At 50.9% G+C, this 6,851-nt stretch overlaps 1 long non-coding RNA gene across 19 annotated transcripts; it reads left to right on the top strand.

Moving 5' to 3' along the window:
• The first annotated feature begins 815 nt into the window (after positions 1-815).
• Positions 816-6,361, top strand: LOC127909591 (uncharacterized). Of its 19 annotated transcripts, XR_008072177.1 has the most exons (8): positions 818-1,005; positions 1,134-1,261; positions 1,951-2,011; positions 2,140-2,450; positions 3,067-3,133; positions 3,396-3,456; positions 5,695-5,883; positions 5,945-6,361. It is a non-coding gene; the product is annotated as an uncharacterized LOC127909591 (long non-coding RNA). The 19 variants fall into 19 exon arrangements; XR_008072186.1 differs by lacking the exons at positions 3,396-3,456; positions 5,695-5,883 and adding an exon at positions 5,177-5,304 and having other exon boundaries at positions 2,140-2,383; XR_008072183.1 differs by lacking the exons at positions 3,396-3,456; positions 5,695-5,883 and adding an exon at positions 5,177-5,371 and having other exon boundaries at positions 2,140-2,383.
• The last annotated feature ends 490 nt before the right edge of the window (positions 6,362-6,851 follow it).

Here is a 6,851-nt window from a genome sequence, read left to right as displayed (position 1 = left end):
CTCTCTTACTCTCTCTCTCTCTCTTATATCTCTGTCTCTGTCTCTGTCTGTCTCTGTCTCTGTCTCTCTGTCTCTCTCTCTCTGTCTCTCTCCGTCCTCATCAGAGAGTCTTTGATGTAGTGGTCTGCAAACACACAGCTCTCTACAGTCCTCCCCAACAGGAGGGTAGCCTGTCCTCATCAGAGAGGTCTTTGATGTAGTGGTCTGCCAACCCACAGCTCTCTTTGTCCTCCCCCAACAGGACGGGTAGCCTGTCCTCATCAGAGGTCTTCAATGTAGTGCGCTGTAACCCACAGCTCTCTTCGTCCTCCCCCAACAGGACGGGTAGCCTGTCCTCATCAGAGAGGTCTTTGAAACCTTGTATCAGGGTTTTAAATTTGGGGAAATGACACTCTCTAATTGTTTTATATTTTTGACATTTTGTCAGGAAATGCAGCTCTGTCTCGGGTTCTGCTGTGGGGCACTGGTTACACAGCCTTTCCTCTACAGGGAGCCAGGTTTTCCTGTGTCTACCCTTCTCAACGGCAAGGCTGTTCTCACTGAGCCTGTACGGTGTCAAGGTTTTCTAAGGTTTTGATCAGTAACCATGGTCAAATAGTTTGCCACGGTGTTCTGTCGATTTAGGGCCAGGTAGCACTGCATTTTGCTTTGTGCTTGTTCTTGTGTTTCCCAAAAGCAATGTAGTTTTGTTTTTGTAATTTGTTTTATTCTGATTGATTGGATGTTCTGGTCCTGAGGCTTCATGTGTTAGTAGAACAGGTTAGTGAACTCAGGACCAGCTGGATGAGGGGACTGAGGCTTCAGTGAAGGTTAGTAGAACAGGTTAGTGAACTCAGGACCAGCTGGATGAGGGGACTGAGGCTTCAGTGTGTTAGTAGAACAGGTTAGTGAACTCAGAACCAGCTGGATGAGGGGACTGAGGCTTCAGTGTGTTAGTAGAACAGGTTAGTGAACTCAGAACCAGCTGGATGAGGGGACTGAGGCTTCAGTGTGTTAGTAGAACAGGTTAGTGAACTCAGGACCAGCTGGATGAGGGGACTGAGGCTTCAGTGTGTTAGTAGAACAGGTTAGTGAACTCAGCCCCAGGACCAGCTGGATGAGGGGACTGAGGCTTCAGTGTGTTAGTAGAACAGGTTAGTGAACTCAGCCCCAGGACCAGCTGGATGAGGGGACTGAGGCTTCAGTGTGTTAGTAGAACAGGTTAGTGAACTCAGAACCAGCTGGATGAGGGGACTGAGGCTTCAGTGTGTTAGTAGAACAGGTTAGTGAACTCAGGACCAGCTGGATGAGGGGACTGAGGCTTCAGTGTGTTAGTAGAACAGGTTAGTGAACTCAGGACCAGCTGGATGAGGGGACTGAGGCTTCAGTGTGTTAGTAGAACAGGTTAGTGAACTCAGCCCCAGGACCAGCTGGATGAGGGGACTGAGGCTTCAGTGTGTTAGTAGAACAGGTTAGTGAACTCAGCCCCAGGACCAGCTGGATGAGGGGACTGAGGCTTCAGTGTGTTAGTAGAACAGGTTAGTGAACTCAGGACCAGCTGGATGAGGGGACTGAGGCTTCAGTGTGTTAGTAGAACAGGTTAGTGAACTCAGGACCAGCTGGATGAGGGAACTGAGGCTTCAGTGTGTTAGTAGAACAGGTTAGTGAACTCAGGACCAGCTGGATGAGGGGACTGAGGCTTCAGTGTGTTAGTAGAACAGGTTAGTGAACTCAGGACCAGCTGGATGAGGGGACTGAGGCTTCAGTGTGTTAGTAGAACAGGTTAGTGAACTCAGGACCAGCTGGATGAGGGGACTGAGGCTTCAGTGTGTTAGTAGAACAGGTTAGTGAACTCAGCCCCAGGACCAGCTGGATGAGGGGACTGAGGCTTCAGTGTGTTAGTAGAACAGGTTAGTGAACTCAGGACCAGCTGGATGAGGGGACTGAGGCTTCAGTGTGTTAGTAGAACAGGTTAGTGAACTCAGAACCAGCTGGATGAGGGGACTGAGGCTTCAGTGTGTTAGTAGAACAGGTTAGTGAACTCAGGACCAGCTGGATGAGGGGACTGAGGCTTCAGTGTGTTAGTAGAACAGGTTAGTGAACTCAGCCCCAGGACCAGCTGGATGAGGGGACTGAGGCTTCAGTGTGTTAGTAGAACAGGTTTGTGAACTCAGGACCAGCTGGATGAGGGGACTGAGGCTTCAGTGTGTTAGTAGAACAGGTTAGTGAACTCAGAACCAGCTGGATGAGGGGACTGAGGCTTCAGTGTGTTAGTAGAACAGGTTAGTGAACTCAGAACCAGCTGGATGAGGGGACTGAGGCTTCAGTGTGTTAGTAGAACAGGTTAGTGAACTCAGAACCAGCTGGATGAGGGGACTGAGGCTTCAGTGTGTTAGTAGAACAGGTTAGTGAACTCAGCCCCAGGACCAGCTGGATGAGGGGACTGAGGCTTCAGTGTGTTAGTAGAACAGGTTAGTGAACTCAGCCCCAGGACCAGCTGGATGAGGGGACTGAGGCTTCAGTGTGTTAGTAGAACAGGTTAGTGAACTCAGGACCAGCTGGATGAGGGGACTGAGGCTTCAGTGTGTTAGTAGAACAGGTTAGTGAACTCAGGACCAGCTGGATGAGGGGACTGAGGCTTCAGTGTGTTAGTAGAACAGGTTAGTGAACTCAGGACCAGCTGGATGAGGGGACTGAGGCTTCAGTGTGTTAGTAGAACAGGTTAGTGAACTCAGGACCAGCTGGATGAGGGGACTGAGGCTTCAGTGTGTTAGTAGAACAGGTTAGTGAACTCAGGACCAGCTGGATGAGGGGACTGAGGCTTCAGTGTGTTAGTAGAACAGGTTAGTGAACTCAGGACCAGCTGGATGAGGGGACTGAGGCTTCAGTCTGTTAGTAGAACAGGTTAGTGAACTCAGGACCAGCTGGATGAGGGGACTGAGGCTTCAGTGTGTTAGTAGAACAGGTTAGTGAACTCAGGACCAGCTGGATGATGGGACTGAGGCTTCAGTGTGTTAGTAGAACAGGTTAGTGAACTCAGGACCAGCTGGATGAGGGGACTGAGGCTTCAGTGTGTTAGTAGAACAGGTTTGTGAACTCAGCCCCAGGACCAGCTGGATGAGGGGACTGAGGCTTCAGTGTGTTAGTAGAACAGGTTAGTGAACTCAGCCCCAGGACCAGCTGGATGAGGGGACTGAGGCTTCAGTGTGTTAGTAGAACAGGTTAGTGAACTCAGCCCCAGGACCAGCTGGATGAGGGGACTGAGGCTTCAGTGTGTTAGTAGAACAGGTTAGTGAACTCAGGACCAGCTGGATGAGGGGACTGAGGCTTCAGTGTGTTAGTAGAACAGGTTAGTGAACTCAGCCCCAGGACCAGCTGGATTAGGGGACTGAGGCTTCAGTGTGTTAGGAGAACAGGTTAGTGAACTCAGGACCAGCTGGATGAGGGGACTGAGGCTTCAGTGTGTTAGTAGAACAGGTTAGTGAACTCAGCCCCAGGACCAGCTGGATGAGGGACTGAGGCTTCAGTGTGTTAGTAGAACAGGTTAGTGAACTCAGCCCCAGGACCAGCTGGATGAGGTATTGATTGATCAATGTCACTGAGGCTTCAGTGTGTTAGTAGAACAGGTTTGTGAACTCAGGACCAGCTGGATGAGGGGACTGAGGCTTCAGTGTGTTAGTAGAACAGGTTAGTGAACTCAGGACCAGCTGGATGAGGGGACTGAGGCTTCAGTGTGTTAGTAGAACAGGTTAGTGAACTCAGGACCAGCTGGATGAGGGGACTGAGGCTTCAGTGTGTAGTAGAACAGGTTAGTGAACTCAGGACCAGCTGGATGAGGGGACTGAGGCTTCAGTGTGTTAGTAGAACAGGTTAGTGAACTCAGGACCAGCTGGATGAGGGGTCTGAGGCTTCAGTGTGTTAGTAGAACAGGTTAGTGAACTCAGCCCCAGGACCAGCTGGATGAGGGGACTGAGGCTTCAGTGTGTTAGTAGAACAGGTTAGTGAACTCAGGACCAGCTGGATGAGGGGACTGAGGCTTCAGTGTGTTAGTAGAACAGGTTAGTGAACTCAGAACCAGCTGGATGAGGGGACTGATGTAGTGCGCTGCCAACCCACAGGCTTCAGTGTGTTAGTAGAACAGGTTAGTGAACTCAGAACCAGCTGGATGAGGGGACTGAGGCTTCAGTGTGTTAGTGAACAGGTTAGTGAACTCAGGACCAGCTGGATGAGGGACTGAGGCTTCAGTGTGTTAGTAGAACAGGTTAGTGAACTCAGCCCCAGGACCAGCTGGATGAGGGGACTGAGGCTTCAGTGTGTTAGTAGAACAGGTTTGAACTCAGCCCCAGGACCAGCTGGATGAGGGGACTGAGGCTTCAGTGTTTAGTAGAACAGGTTAGTGAACTCAGAACCAGCTGGATGAGGGGACTGAGGCTTCAGTGTGTTAGTAGAACAGGTTAGTGAACTCAGAACCAGCTGGATGAGGGGACTGAGGCTTCAGTGTTTAGTAGAACAGGTTAGTGAACTCAGGACCAGCTGGATGAGGGGACTGAGGCTTCAGTGTGTTAGTAGAACAGGTTAGTGAACTCAGCCCCAGGACCAGCTGGATGAGGGGACTGAGGCTTCAGTGTGTTAGTAGAACAGGTTAGTGAACTCAGCCCCAGGACCAGCTGGATGAGGGGACTGAGGCTTCAGTGTGTTAGTAGAACAGGTTAGTGAACTCAGGACCAGCTGGATGAGGGGACTGAGGCTTCAGTGTGTTAGTAGAACAGGTTAGTGAACTCAGGACCAGCTGGATGAGGGGACTGAGGCTTCAGTGTGTTAGTAGAACAGGTTAGTGAACTCAGGACCAGCTGGATGAGGGGACTGAGGCTTCAGTGTGTTAGTAGAACAGGTTAGTGAACTCAGGACCAGCTGGATGAGGGGACTGAGGCTTCAGTGTGTTAGTAGAACAGGTTAGTGAACTCAGGGACCAGCTGGATGAGGGGACTGAGGCTTCAGTGTGTTAGTAGAACAGGTTAGTGAACTCAGGACCAGCTGGATGAGGGGACTGAGGCTTCAGTGTGTTAGTAGAACAGGTTAGTGAACTCAGGACCAGCTGGATGAGGGGACTGAGGCTTCAGTGTGTTAGTAGAACAGGTTAGTGAACTCAGGACCAGCTGGATGATGGGACTGAGGCTTCAGTGTGTTAGTAGAACAGGTTAGTGAACTCAGGACCAGCTGGATGAGGGGACTGAGGCTTCAGTGTGTTAGTAGAACAGGTTAGTGAACTCAGCCCCAGGACCAGCTGGATGAGGGGACTGAGGCTTCAGTGTGTTAGTAGAACAGGTTAGTGAACTCAGCCCCAGGACCAGCTGGATGAGGGGACTGAGGCTTCAGTGTGTTAGTAGAACAGGTTAGTGAACTCAGCCCCAGGACCAGCTGGATGAGGGGACTGAGGCTTCAGTGTGTTAGTAGAACAGGTTAGTGAACTCAGGACCAGCTGGATGAGGGGACTGAGGCTTCAGTGTGTTAGTAGAACAGGTTAGTGAACTCAGCCCCAGGACCAGCTGGATTAGGGGACTGAGGCTTCAGTGTGTTAGGAGAACAGGTTAGTGAACTCAGGACCAGCTGGATGAGGGGACTGAGGCTTCAGTGTGTTAGTAGAACAGGTTAGTGAACTCAGCCCCAGGACCAGCTGGATGAGGGGACTGAGGCTTCAGTGTGTTAGTAGAACAGGTTAGTGAACTCAGCCCCAGGACCAGCTGGATGAGGGGACTGAGGCTTCAGTGTGTTAGTAGAACAGGTTTGTGAACTCAGGACCAGCTGGATGAGGGGACTGAGGCTTCAGTGTGTTAGTAGAACAGGTTTGTGAACTCAGGACCAGCTGGATGAGGGGACTGAGGCTTCAGTGTGTTAGTAGAACAGGTTAGTGAACTCAGGACCAGCTGGATGAGCGGACTGAGGCTTCAGTGTGTTAGTAGAACAGGTTTGTGAACTCAGCCCCAGGACCAGCTGGATGAGGGGACTGAGGCTTCAGTGTGTTAGTAGAACAGGTTAGTGAACTCAGGACCAGCTGGATGAGGGGACTGAGGCTTCAGTGTGTTAGTAGAACAGGTTAGTGAACTCAGCCCCAGGACCAGCTGGATGAGGGGACTGAGGCTTCAGTGTGTTAGTAGAACAGGTTAGTGAACTCAGGACCAGCTGGATGAGGGGACTGAGGCTTCAGTGTGTTAGTAGAACAGGTTAGTGAACTCAGCCCCAGGACCAGCTGGATGAGGGGACTCTTTTCTTTGCTCAGCTCTTGGCATTGCAGGGTTTGGTAATGATATGAGAGGCGGTCACTGTATTTTAGATGTTTCCAAAACTTAATTGCTCTTTGTTGAGTTTTTATTATTAGTTGTTATTGGCCTAAATCTGCTGAGCCTGCATTGTTGGTAGTTTTCCTCTGGTCATTAAGGGCTCCACCGTGGCACAGCGGTCTAAGGTACTGCATCTCAGTGCTAGAAGCATCACTACAGGCTTCGAGGGTGAATCACCACCGGCCGTGATTGGGAGTCCCACAGGGCGGCGTAGAATTGGCCCAGCATCGTCCGGGTTTGGCCGACAGGGAGAGACCACATCCCATCTAGAGACAGGGAGAGACCACATCCCATCTAGAGACAGGGAGAGATCACATCCTATCTAGAGACAGGGAGAGATCACATCCCATCTAGAGACAGAGAGACCACATCCCATCTAGAGACAGGGAGAGACCACATCCCATCTAGAGACAGGGAGAGACCACATCCCATCTAGAGACAGAGAGATACCACATCCCATCTAGAGACAGGGAGAGATCACATCCCATCTAGAGACAGAGAGAGACCACATCCCATCTAGAGACAGGGAGAGAC

The sequence above is a fragment of the Oncorhynchus keta genome, chromosome 19 (assembly GCF_023373465.1).
Source record: "Oncorhynchus keta strain PuntledgeMale-10-30-2019 chromosome 19, Oket_V2, whole genome shotgun sequence".
In the NCBI taxonomy this organism is placed as follows: Eukaryota; Metazoa; Chordata; class Actinopteri; order Salmoniformes; family Salmonidae; genus Oncorhynchus; species Oncorhynchus keta.
The sequence above is the reverse complement of the archived record's forward strand: the minus strand, read 5'-3'. Positions and strand labels throughout refer to the sequence as shown.